The sequence below is a fragment of the Mustela nigripes genome, chromosome 3 (genome assembly GCF_022355385.1).
Source record: "Mustela nigripes isolate SB6536 chromosome 3, MUSNIG.SB6536, whole genome shotgun sequence".
Classification (NCBI taxonomy): Eukaryota; Metazoa; Chordata; class Mammalia; order Carnivora; family Mustelidae; genus Mustela; species Mustela nigripes.
Genome location: NC_081559.1, coordinates 112,784,787 through 112,800,337, shown reverse-complemented (window position 1 = coordinate 112,800,337; position 15,551 = coordinate 112,784,787). Strand labels below are relative to the sequence as shown.

The 15,551-nt window shown below is 36.9% G+C and overlaps 1 non-coding gene across 1 annotated transcript; it reads right to left on the bottom strand.

Moving 5' to 3' along the window:
• Positions 1–6,609: 6,609 nt before the first annotated feature.
• LOC132014709 (U6 spliceosomal RNA) lies at positions 6,610–6,716 on the bottom strand. Its single transcript, XR_009403365.1, has one exon. It is a non-coding gene; the product is annotated as a U6 spliceosomal RNA (small nuclear RNA).
• Positions 6,717–15,551: the final 8,835 nt, after the last annotated feature.

The window sequence follows — 15,551 nt, the reverse complement described above, 5'->3', positions numbered from 1 at the left end:
GTATTTTTATTTTCTTTCAGCTCTATGTGTTTTTAAAAGTTCTATTGAGAATTCTGTTTTACCCATAGCTTATTTAGGTGTCTCTTAGTTTCCAAGTGTTTGAGGACTTTTCTGTTATCATTATGTTCTTTTATTTCTGTTCTTTTGATACTATTGTAGTCAGAGAATACATAATATAGGAATTTAATCTTTAAGGTTTGTTTTATGACTCAAGAGATATGGTTTAGCTTGGTGTATGTTCTATGGTGCTTGAAAAGAATGTGTATTCTGTTTTTGCTGGATGAAGCTTTCATAGGTTTTGATTAGAACTTTCAGTTGATGGTTTTGTCATGTTCTATTCCTTACTGGTTTTGTCTTTTGTTCTATCCATTGTTGGGAGATGGATACTGAAGTCCCGACTTCTAAAATAAGGATTTGACTATTTATTTTTAAAATTTCATCAATTTTGCCTCATATATTTTGTAGCTATATTGTTTTATGAGGATGCATTTAGGATTCCTGTGTCTTCTTGTTGGAGTGACCCTTTTATCATTATGTTACACCACTCTCTGTCTCTGCTAATTTTCTTTGTTCTGAAGTTTACTTTATGTGGCTGATATAGTCACTCATGCTCTCTTTGGATTAATAGCTGTGTGGTATATCTTTTTATGTCCTTTTAACATCAACCTTTCTATACCATTATAATTGAAGAAAATTACTGGTTTCCAGCATAAACTTTTTATTCCCTCTGAAATTAGAACATACACATTTAATATAATTATTGAACTTTCAGGGTTTAAGTCTGGTATTTTAATTTTTGTTTCTGTTCTGTTTTTTATGTCTGTTTTCTTTTTATTTTTTTCCTGGTGGATTATTTCTTTTTTATAATTTTAATTTATCTATAGTGTTTTTATTATTTATTATTGAAGTACTGTTGATATGCAATTTTATACTAATGATTCAGTAATTCTATACATTACTCAATGCTCACCAAAATGGGTGTAGTCACTATCTGTCACCATACAACACTATTACAGGATTACTGACTATATTCCCTGTGCTATACATTCATCTCCATGATTTATTTATTCTATAACTAAAAGTTTGTACCTCTTATTCTCCTTCACTTATTTAAACCATCCTCCCCCACCCCACCATTTCTTTGGCAACCACCAAGTTTGTTCTCAGTATTTGACTCTGTTTATTTGCTTTTTTTTTTCAGATTCCACTTATAATGAAATCATATGGTATTTATCTTTGTCTGACTTATTTCACTTAGCATAATGCCCTTTAAATCCATTCACATTGTCACAAATGGCAAGATCTCATTCTTTTCTATGGCTGAGTAGTATTCCTTTGTGAGTGTGTGTGCCTCACTTCTTTTTTAGGTAACTATTGATGGACACTTCATTTGCTTTCATATCCTGGCTATTGTAAATTATGCTGCAGTACACATAGATATACATATATCTTTTGAAGAAATGTTTTTGTTTTCTTTAGGTAAATAACTAGTAGAAGTACTGGATCATAGGACTGCCTTTGCTGTATCCCATAGGTTTTGGATGGATATGTTCATTCTCATTGGTTTCCATGAATTTTTTAAGTTCTTTGATTTCCTGGTTGATCCAAACATTCTTGAGCAAGATGGTCTTTAGCTTCCAAGTGTTTGAATTCCTTCCAAACTTTTTCTTGTGGTTGAGTTCCAGTTTCAAAACATTGTGGTATAAGAATATGCAGGGAATAATCTCAATTTTTTGGTATTGGTTGAGTCCTTATTTGTAATCCAGTATGTGGTCTATTCTGGAGAAAGTTCCATGTTTGCTTGAGAAGAATGAGTATTTTGTTGTTTTAGGGTAGAATGTTCTGTATATATCTGTGAGTTCTATCTGGTTCAATGTGTCATTCAATGCTCATGTTTCTATTGATTTTCTGCTTGGATGATCTATTACTGAGAGTGGTGTGTTCAGATCCCCTACAATTAATGTATTCATATCAATTTGACTCTTTATTTTGATTAACAGTTGGCTTATGTAGTTGGCTGCTCCCATATTAGAGACATAAATATTTACAATTGTTAGATCTTCTTGGTGGATAGACCTTTTAAGAATGATGTTGTGTCCTTCTGTATCTCTGACTGCAGTCTTTAGCTTAAAAATATAATTTATCTGATATGAGAATATCAGATCTGAGAATATCAGATATGAGAATTGCTACCCCAGCTTTCTTTTGAGGCCCATTGGCATGGAAGATGCTTCTCCATTCCTTCACTTTCAGTCTGGATGTATCTTTAGTTTCTAAATGTGTCTCTTGTAGACAGCATATGGGTGGGTCCTGTTGTTTTATCTAGTCTGCAAGCCAGTGCCATTTTTATGGGAGCATTTAGGCTGTCCATGTTGAGAGTGATTATTGAAAGATAAGTTTTTATTGACATCATGCTGCCTGTGAGGTACTTGTTTCTATAGATTGTCTCTGTATATTTCTGTTCTATATCACTCTTAGGTTTGTTCTTCTTTTATAGAACCCCTCCTTAATATTTCTTGTAGTACCAGCTTGGTGTTTACATACTCTCTTAAACCTTGCTGGTCTTGGAAGCTCTTTATCTCTCTATTCATTTTGTATGTCACCCTTGCTGGATAAAGTGTTCTTGGCTGCATGTTCTTCTCATTTAGTGCCCTGAATATGTCTTGCTAGCCCTTTCTGGCTTGCCAGGTTTCTGTGGACAGGTCTGATGTTATTCTGATGAATCTTCTTCTGTATGTAAGGAATCTCTTCCACCTAGCTGCCCTTAGGACCTCTGTCTAAAATTATGATTTGTGAATTTGACAATGAAGTGTCTGGAGGTTTTTCTAGATTCATTGATCTTGGGGGGTGTCCTTTCTGCCTCTAGGACATGAACATTTGTTCCATTCCCCAGATTGGGAAATTTTTCATGGAGAATTTGTTCAACTGTATCTTCTAGTCTTCTTTCTATTCCCACCCCCCCACCCCGGATCCCGATAATTCTGATGCTGGAAAATTTCATAGTATCATTTATTTCCCTAATTCTGTTTTCATGGCTTCTAAGCTGTTTGTTCCAGACCTCCTCTTTTTTCTCTAACAGCTTGTCCTCTAGATCACTAATTCTATTTTCTGCCTCAGTTACCCTAGCTGTTAGAGTATTTAGATTAGATTGGATCTCACTGATAGCATTTTTAACTTCTGCCAGATTGACTCTCACTCCTGCCCTTAGATATTCTATGTTGTCACTAACCATTTTCTCCAACCTAGCCATTGCCTGGATAATTGTTACACTGAATTTCCTTTCTGGCATACTGTTTATATCCATATCCAACAGTTCTGTTGCAGATAGCATAGTCTCTGAATTTTTCTTCATTTTGGGGAGAGGTGGTTGAGGGGATGTATTGCTGAATATATCAACCATGATCCAGGCAATGTGCACCCTCTCCACTGATGTCTTCTGCCCCTGTAGAGATCCAGAAGTGTATAATCTTACATCTCGGGCTGATTTCATGGGTGTTCAGAGTGTTCTGGTAGATATTTAGCTCACTTTAGGGGTTCAGTTGAAATAGGGTCTCCTACTTCTCCATTATCTTGCCCCTCCTTGTTTTACTAGTTTTTTGAGGAAGCCTCATACTGTTTTCTATAGCGACTGCAATGAACTTGCATTCCCACCAACTGTGCATGGGAATTCCCTTTTCTTCACATTTATAGTATATATTTTGGATAGATATTTTTGTGGTATTTCTGTATATTTATATATATATATAAATATACATGCATATATATATATATGCATATATATATATGATTTGATTTGCAAATCAAAACTTACAGTTGTCCACACTTTACCTAATTAAGTAAAGTATAGAAAACTTTTCCCTTTAAGTTCTTTTACCTTTCCAAATTTATTTTGTAATTGTTTTACATATTTCCTCTATACACATTTAGGACCACATACAACAGTGTTATAATTTTGGCTCAATTTTCAAACATAATTTAGAACATTCAAAAGAAGGAGAATGTATTATATTTATCCATGTTTTGATTTTTTTTAAAAAAGATTTTATTTATTTATTTGAGAGAGAGAGAGAGTGCACAGGCGGGGGAGTGGGAGGCAGAGGGAGAGGGGGAAGCAGACTTCCCACTGAGCAGTAAGCACAGTGTGGGGTTCTATCCCAGGACTCTGAGATCATGACCTGAGCCAAAGGCAGACGCTTAACTGACTCAGCCATGCAGGTGCCCCTAAGGAGTTTTGTGTGTGTGTTTGTGTTTTATTCTTTTCTTTGATTATTTTCTTTACTTTTTTTCCCACTCTAATGTTGTAAGGGCACTTCTTTCAACATTTTCATTCTGTTCAGAAAACTCCTTTTGGCCATTTCTTTCAGGTAAGCTTTGGTAATAAATTTTCTTGGTTTTCCTTTGTCTGAGGATCTTGATTTACCCTTAATTCTGAAGGATATTTTCTCTGGATGTATAATTTTGAGTTTTTTTATTTCAGCACTTGAAAACTATTATGCTACATCCTCCCTAGTTTGTAGTGACAAAAATGCTGTCATTTGAATTGTTTTCTCTTACAGGTAAGGTATAATTGCTCCCTTACTGTTTTCAATATTTTTTTGTTTGTCTTTACTTTCCAAAAATTTGATTATGATGCATTTGGAGTAAATTTATTTAGGTTTTTCCCGTTTGGAATTCTCTAAGCTTTTTAAATCTTGTTTTTTGCCAAATTTGGGAAAATTTCAGTCATTATTTATTCAAATGCTTTTTCTCATTCTCTCTCTCTCTCTCTTTTTTCCCCCTTTGGGCTCCAGTGATATTAGTATTTGACCATTTGCTATAATCTTGTATATTACTGAAGCTCTGTTCCTTTTTTTTTTTCAGTCTATGTTTTTCTCTATACTAATTGGGTAATTACTATTGTTTTACCTTCAAGTTTATTGATTCTTTTCTCTGTTCTCTCCATTTTGCTGTGAGCCCATCCATTGATTTTATTATTTGAGATATTATATATATATATATTTAAGATTTTATTTATTTATTTGACAGACAGAGATCTCAAGTCTTCTTCAGAGGAAAGAAGACTCCCTGCTGAACAGAGAGCCTGATGTGGGGCTAGATCCCAGGACCCTGAGATCATGACCTGAGCCAAAGGCAGAAGCTCAACCCACTGAGCCACCCAGGCACACCTGGATATTGTATTTTTTAGTTCTATAATTTCTTTTGTGTTCTTATTTGTTTCTTTTATATCTCTGCTGAGACTTCCTGTTTTTTGTTTGTTTCAAACATATTTATAATTATTTATTGAAGCATTATTATGATGACTGCTTTAAAATCTTTGTAAGGTTATTCAAACATCTGTGTCATCTCAGTTTTGCTTCTGTTGTTGTCTCTTTTCATTGAAGTTGACATTTTATGGTTCCTGTTATGACAAGTGATTTCCAACTGAAAGCTGGAAATTTTTGGTTTGGTATTTTGACCCTTCACTAGACCTTTGTTAATACTACCATGGCTGGGAGGATAAGAATGACTCATTACTATTCCCCATACAGCCTCCACTGAAACCAGGGGTGTTGGTCTCCTTATCATTGGGCAGTGGTAAAAGTCATGACTATCCACTAGGATGCATCTGATTCCACCCATGGAGAGGAGCAAGGGCACCTCTTTTCTGTTAGTGGAGAGTGGAAGTTCAGACTCCCATATGGTCTCTTCTGCAGAGACCTTATTGCTCAGGGAAATGAAAGTCAGACATCCTTCTCTGATAGCTCTCTGATGGGAGTTAGGTTAAAGTCGGGCTTTCCACTGGCCCTTGCTAGTGTGAGTGCAGAAGGACCACAGTTTTTCTGTGGTGTTTGGCTGGTGTTTTTTGTCTAAAAGTTCTCTGTCTTTTTGGACAGTCCCTTTGCTGGTCTTTAATTAAGTTTGAACTCCCAATAAAAGTAGGTGTTTATTGAGAGTTTGAAAAACCTGTGCTTGTTTATGGTTTTGGTAGTTAACCTCCTTCTACTACAAGTCTCTGATATATGAAGCAAAAATAAAACCCAAGAGATGTAGCACTGTTTTCCCATGGGTCCCTCAGTCAGTGGCTCATCTTGTGTTCCCTCCTCACTGTTCAGTCTTCTGATATTTATTTTACATATAATGCCCAATGGACTTTAGTTGTACTTAGTAGAAAAACATTTGAAGAATAGAGAAACACTTATTTATTTCATCACCCCAGAAGTGGAAACCCTGAAGCCTGTGTGGTATTATCTTCAAGCTAATGATGATTTTTACATTTCGAAGTGTTCTCAGAAATTCAAAACAAAATATAGCAGATAAAAACAACACAGAAAAAACAAAGAATATGTGACAGAGACCATATGTGGTTCACAGAGCCCCAAATATTTACTATTGGATTCTTCACTGGAAAAGTTCATTAACTTTCAGAGCAGAATTCATATTATGACATTTCACTTATGTCATTGGCAGTGCTTTCATTTCTTTATATAGATGCAGACTTTTATATAATATTTATTCTATCTGAAGAACTTCCTTCTACATTTAGAGCAGGTATACTGAAAATGGAGCTTTTCATTTTGTTTGATAAAAATATTTTTATTTCTCCTTAACTTTATTTTATTTACTTTTTTAAAAAATGTGGAACACTTCACAAATTTGCTTGCCATCCTTGTGCAAAGGCCATGCTAATCTTCTCTGTGTCATTCCAGTTTTAGTGTATATACTGCTGAAGCAAGCACTCTTCTTAATTTTGGAAAGGTGTTTTACAGAATATGTATTTGATTTTTTTTCCTTTCAGACCTTTAAATATGTCACTGTATTGTCTTCAGGCTTGTGTAGTTTCTGATGAAAGTCTTCTATAATCCTTGTATTTGTTTCCTTCTATATAGTGTCTTTCCCATTCCTGTAGCTGCCTTCAAGATTTTATCTTTATCTTTGGTTTTCAAGAGTTTAAGTATAATGTGTTCAGATATTTTTGAAGGAGTGAGTATATTTATTCTGTTTGGTATTCTTTGTGTATTTGGGTCTGTGATTTGATGTCTGTCATTAATTTTTGGCCCTTGTCTGTTCAAATATATTTTTCAGCCATGTTCTTCTTCTTTCCTTCTGGGATTTCACATGCATGTATGTTTAGAATGTTTTATATTATCCAACAGCTTTGGGGTGCTCTGTTTTTTTTTTTTCACTACTTTTTTCTTTTTATGTTTTAGTTTACATAATTTATAATGACCTATCTTTCAGCTTAGTGATAATTTCCTCAGCTGTATTGATTCTATTTTGGAGGCCATTAAAGCTCTTTCTTTCTTTCTTTTTTGGTTGTATCTGTCTCCTATGTGCTCTTTTTAAAAAATAATTTTATTTTATTTTTTCAGTGTTCCAAGATTCATTATTTATGTATCACACCCAGTGCTCCATGCAATATGTGCCCTCCTTAATACCCACCACCAGGTTCACCCATTCCCCCACCCCTTCCCCTCTAAAACTCTCAGCTTGTTTCTTCTTTTTCTTCTTTTTTTTAAAATCATCATTATTATTATTTTTAAAGATTTTCTTTCTTTATTTGTCAGAGAGAGAGAGCACAAGCAGAGGGAGTGGCAGAGAGAGGGAGAAGCAGGCTCCCTGCCAAGTAAGGAGCCCTTTTTTGGGCTCTATCCCAGAACCCTGAAATCACCTGAGCTGAAGACAGATGCTTAACTGACTGAACCACCCAGGCATGCACATTAAAGCATTTTCAACTCTTTTATCATACTCTTCATTTTTATTTTATTTCACACATTTCATTTCATTGGCTTCTTTCTCATAATTTTTATGTCTCTGTTGAAGTTCCTCATCTGAACATGCATGCTAAATACTTTTTCCACTGTTTTAAACATGTTAATTATAGTTTTTTTTGTTGTTTAAAGATTTTATTTATTTGACAGACAGAGATCATAAGTAGGCAAAGAGGCAGGCAGAGAGAGAGAGAGGGGAGAAGCAGGCTCCCTGCTGAGCAGATTCCGATGTGGGGCTGGATCCCAGGACCCTGGGATCAAGACCCAAGCTGAAGGCAGAGGCTTTAACCCACTGAGCCACCCAGGTGCCCCATAATTATAGTTATTTTAAATTTTTGTCTCATAGTTTCAATATTTGTGTTATATTAAAATCTGTTCTCAGTTGATCATATTTTTCTTCTCTTCTTCCCACCTCCTTTCCTTGTATGTATGTGTTATGCTTTTTATTTTTAAGGTGATATCTTTTATAGGACAGTGGAAACTAATGTAACTAGCATTATGCCTGGAAATGGATATCCTTCCCCTTTCTTCCCTGAGATGTTAGAATGAGAATTTAAGTCAATCTAAGCTGAGTTGTGTTTGGGTTTTCTTATTGCCATGGTCACTCTCAGGGCAGTAAGGGCTTTAAATTCTGATAGTGTTATCTTGGTTTTAGAATGAGGTTGTCGCATGCTCAACATTTAGTAATTCATTAAAAATTTTGAATAATGTCCATAGTCTGTTGCAAATAAACAGGTGCTTGTGTCCTATCTCTCCTTAGAGGTATCTGCTATAATTTAGGTTTTGGGCTAGTTGTTTTGTCCTGCAATCTCAGATATCTTTTTTACTGAAGTAAAATTATGATTTCACAAATTATTCAGAATTCTTTATTGCAATACCCTTTCCATTTTTTTTAACAAACTAATCAGAAGCTTAAAATCTCAAAAAGCCATTTTGAATCTTTGATTTCTCATTTATGGCCTCATTCAAGTTATGTAACTTCTAGGGGTCATACTGTTCTGATCTATTTAAGGCAAATAGTAATAGGCTGTTGTTTACAATTACGTTAAAGATAAAATATATTTATGGCCACAGCACCTGTCATGGATCAGTACATTTTAAATATCCTCTGCTCTCTGTCACCTAATGAAATAGATTAAGGATGTTTTATAAATAGAAATACTTTTAAGTGACATTTGCATCAATCCACAGTACAAACAACAGAGCCTCATTTGCCTGTTTTAATCAAGGAATGAATATCATTCTTACAAATTTGGAGAGAATTTTTTAGAAGACTGAAATCTATGGTTTGAGTTGGAAGTAACTGGTTGCTTTCCCAGCCATCCCCCTTTGATTCTCTCTACAGCATCACCTGAAAGATTGTCTTCTCCAGTGAACCTATTGTCTACTGAGGTAGCTCTTCTCTTTCAATCGGCTCTGAGGGGTCCTAGGATTTTTTTTCTTTGAGCTGAAGTTCTGTCTCCTCTGGCTTCCATTATTGGTCCTGATGCTAGTTCTAAATCCTTATTGCCATTGTATCCTTCATTTATGTGAAAATGGCTCTTACAGCCTCTCCAAGTCTTTTTGCCTTCAGAAGAAACCTCCCAGTTTTTAGTTTTTATTCACATGGTAGCATGTCCTGACTCGCAGTCATATGCCACCAAGTTTCTTTTGCTCAAGTCCCTCTACAAGTGGGACTCTATGAAATGAGTTTCATACTCTAGGGGAGGGCTGATCCAAGCCAAGCTGACCAAGATTATACCTCTGTTGTTCCAGACACTAACTATTGAGCAGCCAAAGTTTCTGCTAACCTTTGCAGAGTCAATATTTCTGCTGACTGTTGGAGTAAAGACCCAAAGTGTCAAATATGCTTCTGTATACGATATCTTACCCATGTTTTACTCAAGCAATTGGGTTTTTAGCCCCAAGGACATCTCATATTTATCTTTTCCCCTCCAATTTTATTTATTTACTTATTTATTCATTCATTTTAATTTATTTTTTTGTTAACATATAGTGTATTTTTTGTTTCGGGGGTACAGGTCTGTGATTCATCAGTCTTACACAATTTGAAGCACTCAGCATAGCACATACCCTCCCCAATGTCCATCACCCAATCACCTCACCCCCCCCCCCCCCGCAACTCTAGCAACACTTAGTTTGTTTCCTGTGATTAAGAGTTTCTTATAGTTTGTATATCTCTCTGGTTTCATCTTGTTTTACTTTTTTCCCTCTCTTCCCCATGTTCCTTAAATTCCAGATGTCAGTGAGATCATATGATAATTGTCTTTCTCTGACTAACTTATTTTGTTAGCATAATACCCTCTAGTTCTATCCATGTCATTACAAATGGCAAGGTTTCATTTTTGATGACTATATAATATTCCATTGTAGATATATATATATATATCTATATATATATATATATAGATATATATATATATATACCACCTCTTCTTATCCATTCATTTGCCTATGGACATCTATGCTCTTTCCATAGTTTGGCTATTGTGGACATTGCTGCTATAAACACTGGAGTGCACATGTCCCTTCAGATCACTACATTTGTATCATTAAGGTAAATACCCAGTAGTTCAATTGCTGGGTCATAGGGTACCTCTGTTTTCAACATTTGATGAACCTCCATACTGTTTTCCAGAGTGGTTGTACCAGCTTGCATTCCAACCAACAGTGTAGGAGGGTTCCCCTTTCTCCACATCCTTGTCAACATCTGTCATTTCCTGACTTGTTAATTTTAGCCATTCTGACTGGTGTGAGGTGGTATATCGTTGTAGTTTTGATTTGTATTTCCCTGATGCTGAGTGATGTTGAGCACTTTTTTCATGTGTCTATTGGCCATTAGGTTATATTTTCAGACCACAATGCTTTGAAACTAGAACTCAATCACAAGAGAAAAGTTGGAAAGAACTCAAATACATGGAGGCTAAAAAGCATCCCACTAAAGAATGAATGGGTCAACCAGGAAATTAACAAAGTATTTTAAAAATTCATGGAAACAAATGAAAATGAAAACACAACTCTTCAAAATCTTTGGAATGCTGCAAAGTTGGTCCTAAAAAGAAAGTATAACAATACAAGCTTTTCTCAAGAAACAAGAAAGGTCTCAAATACACAAACTAACCCTACACCTAAATGAACTGGAGAAAGAACAAAGAACAGCAAATAAAGCCTAAACCTAGCAATAGAAGAGAAATAATAAAGATCAGAGCAGAAGTCAGTGAAATAGAAACCAAAAGAACAGTAGAACAGATCAACGAACCTAGGATCTGGTTCTTTGAAAGAATTAATAAGATTGATAAACCCCTAGCCAGACTTATCAAAAAGAAAAGAGAAAGGTCCCAAATTAATAAAATCATGAATGAAAGAGGAGAGATCACAACCAACACCAAAGAAGTACAAACAATTATAACAACATACTACGAGCAACTATATGCCAACAAATTTGACAATCTGGAAGAAATGGATGCATTCCTAGAGATGTATAAACTACCAAAACTGAACCAGGAAGAAATAGAAAACCTGAACAGATCCATAACCCACAAGGAAATTGAAGCAGTAACCAAAAATCTCCCCCAAAATAAGAGCTCAGGGCCAGATGACTTCTCAGGGGAATTTAAACAAACATTTAAAGAAGAATTAATACCTATTCTCCTGAAACTGTTCCAAAAAAAGAAATGTAAGGAAAACTTCCAAACTCATTTTATGAGGCCAGCATTACCTTAATCCCAAAACCAGACAAAGGCCCCATCAAAAAAGAGAATTATAGACCAATATCCTTGATGAACATGGATGCAAAAATTCTCATAAAAATACTAAGTAATAGGATTCATTAATAATCCATAAATAATCCATTAAGAGAATTATTCACCATGACCAAGTGGGATGTATTCCTGGGGTGCAAGTTTGGTTCAACGTTTGCAAATCAATCAATGCCATATATTACAATAATCAAAGAAAGGGCAAGAACCATATGATACTTTCAATAGATCCAGCAAAAGCGTTTGACAAAGTAAAGCATCCTTTCTTGTATTTTTTCAACTCTTCGCAGTGTAGGGATAGAGGGTACATACCTCAATATCATCAAAGCCATCTATGAAAAACCCACAGTGAATATCATTCTCAATGGGAAGGAACTGGGAGTTTTTCCCCTAAGGTCAGGAACATGGCAGGGATATCCACTATCACCACTGATATTCAACACAATACTGGAAGTTGTAGCCTCAGCAACCAGACAGCAAAAGAAATAAAAGCCAACCAAATTGGCAATGAAGAAGTCAAACTCTCACTCTTTGTAGATGATATGATACTTTATGTAGAAAACCCAAAAGACTCCACCCCAAAACTACTAGAACTCATATATGAATTCAGCAAAGCATCAGGATATAAAATCAATGCACAGAAATCAATTGCATTTCTGTACATCAACAACAAGACAGAAGAAAGAGAAATTAAGGAGTCAATCCCATTTACAATTGCACCCAAAACCATAAGATACTTAGGAATAAATCTAGCCAAAGAGGAAAAGAATTTGTACTCCAGAAACTATAGAATACTTATGAAAGAAATTGAAGAACACACAAAGAAATGGGAAAATGTTCCATGCTTATGGATCGGAAGAATAAATATTGTTGAAATGTCTATGCTACCTTGAGCAACCTACACATTTAATGCAATCCCTATCAAAATACCATCAACTTTTTCACAGATATGGAACAAATAATCCTAGAATTTGTATGGAACCAGAAAGACCTCAAATAGCCAGAGGAATGTTGAAAAAGAAAACCAAAGTTGGTGGCATCACGATTCCAGACTTCAAGTTCTGTTACAAAGCTGTAATTGTCAAGACAGAATGATACTAGCAAAAAAATGGGCACATAGATCAATGGAACAGTAGAGAGCCCAGAAAAGGACCCTCAACTCTATGGTTAGCTAATCTTCAACAAAGCAGGAAAGAATTTCCATTGGAAAAAGCACAATATCCCCAACAAATGGTATTGGAAAAATTGGACAGCCACATGCAGAAGAATGAAGCTGCACTATTTCATTACATCACAAAAATAGACTCAAAATGGATGAAACCCTGAATGTGAGACAGTGATCCATCAAAATTCTTGAGGAGAACACAGGTAGCAACCCCTTTGACCTCAGCCACAGCAATTTCTTCCTAGAAACATTGCCAAAGGTAAGAGAGTTAAGGGCAAAAATGAACTATTGGGACTTCATCAAGATCAAAAGCAGTCAAACAGTCAACAAAACCAAAAGACAACTGACAGAATGGGAGAAGATATTTGCAAATGACATATCAGATAAAGGGCTCATACCCCAAATCTATCAAGAACTTGTCAAACTCAGCACCCAAGAACAAATAATCCAATCAAGAAATGGGCAGAAGACATGAACAGTCATATTTATCTTTGCTGACTGCTATCCTCATTGTATTTAGCCTATTTCTCCAGCATATCACAGTCATTTTGGGTATCCATCCTGTCTTTCATCACATGCTTTCCTCTGTATGGCTTCTTTATATCTGTGGACCTAATGAGATTAACTGAACCATTCATTCTCTAGTATAGGTCAGATCCAGAGGACAGGCAGGCAGCTTGGGTTTCTTTAACCACTCACTGTACTGACCACTTCAAGGTTTCAGGGAAGCCTGCCCTCCCCCCTGCTCAAGTTCGTTGCCAGGATCATGGACATAATCAGCACTTTAGGTTCATGCTGCTGACAATTTACTTGCCTCGTACTCCTTGTTAATGCTCCTTGGGTTTTCTGTTTGCTTTTCCCCAGCAACTCCTAGCATAACTTTTCTTGATGTTCTCCTCCAGTTATCCACTCCCAAAGTGGTGGAGAGACTTGATTAAAGGGGACCTGCCACTACGACTGCTGCTGAGTTGTCTTATGACTGCTGCTGAGTTGTCTTATGACTCCCTGGACCAGCGCAGCTGACTTTGAGTTCAACTGTCCTTCAGAGTTCCAAGTTCTAGTCTAGTAGTTCCTCTTTTTAATGTATGGTTACTACCCTTCCCCCTCAGTCCTTGCATACCCTAAACTCCAGCCCTGACTCATGTCCCACTTCATTCCTCACATATTTCTTGAAAGCAGCTTTCACACAACTTTATACAAGCCAGTGATGATTCAGTGCCTAAAAGGACAAGATGAAGAATGGGATCTGAACTCATTTGTCAGAAGCCCCCGCAGGCAGTCTGTATGGGTTATCCATTATAAAAAGTGACTGGAGAGAGGGGAGGAGTCAAGATGGCGGAGAAGTAGCAGGCTGAGACTACTTCAGCTAGCCAGAGATCAGCTAGATAGCTTATCTAAAGATTGCAAACACCTGAAAATCCATCAGCAGATCGAAGAGAAGAAGAACAGCAATTCTGGAAACAGAAAAACAACCACTTTCTGAAAGGTAGGACCGGCGGAGAAGTGAATCCAAAGCGTCGGGAAGATAGACCCTGGGGGGAGGGGCCGGCTCCCGGCAAGCGGCAGAGCAACCGCGCACAAAATCAGGACTTTTAAAAGTCTGTTCCGCTGAGGGACATCGCTCCAGAGGCTACCCGGGGCAAAGCCCACACGGGGTCAGCGTGGCCTCAAGTCCCGCAGGGTCACAGAAGAATGGGGGGTGTCTGAGTGTCGCAGAGCTTCCGGGTATTGGAACGGGAAAGCCGGCTACAGAGACAGAGCCGACAGTAAGCTCGCAGCTCGGGGTGACCTTGAACCGGTCGCAGGCTCAGTGAGCTGGGAGCGCGGCCGGAGGTCAGGCAGACGGGAGTAACTGGGCGCGGTTCTCTGAGCGCGCACTGAGGAGTGCGGCCCTGGGCTCTCGGCTCCTCCTGGCCGGAGACCAGGAGGCCGCCATTTGTATTCCCGTCCTCCGGAACTCTACGGAAAGCGCTCAGGGAACAAAAGCTCCTGAAAGCAAACCCAAGCGGATTACTCACCCCGGCCCCGGGTAAGGGCGGTGCAATTCTGCCTGGGGCAAAGACACTTGAGAATCACTACAACAGGCCCCTCCCCCAGAAGATCAACAAGAAATCCAGCCGAGACCAAGTTCACCTACCAAAGAGTGCGGTTTCAAATACCAAGGAGAGCAGCAGAATTCTAGAGGAGGAGAAAGCAAAGCACGGAACTCATGGCTTTTTCCCTGTGATTTTTTTTAGTCTTGCAGTTAATTTAATTTTTTTCTTTTTCATTTTTTGTTTTTTTTTTTATGCCTTCGGGTAAAATTCTTTTTTTTTTTTAACTGTTACCTTTTTCTTTTTTAACGATTTTTTACTAGTTTATCTAATATATATATTTTTTCTTTATATATTTTTCTTAGGTGTTTTCTTTGTTTTTAAATTCTTTTCTTTTTTTCTCTTTTTTCTTTTTTTTTTTCTTTCTTACTTTTTGAACCTCTTTTAATCCCCTTTCTCCCCCCTCACGATTTGGGATCTCTTCTAATTTGGTTAAAGCATATTTAACCTGGGGTTGTTGCCACCCTTTTAGTATTTTACTTGCCCCTTCATATACTCTTATCTGGACAAAATGACAAGACGGAAAAATTCAACACAAAAAAAAGAACAAGAGGCAGTACCGAAGGCTAGGGACCTAATCAATACAGACATTGGTAATATGTCAGATCTAGAGTTCAGAATGACAATTCTCAAGGTTCTAGCCGGGCTCGAAAAAGGCATGGAAGATATTAGAGAAACCCACTCGAGAGATATAAAAGCCCTTTCTGGAGAAATAAAAGAACTAAAATCTAACCAAGTTGAAATAAAAAAAGCTATTAATGAGGTGCAATCAAAAATGGAGGCTCTC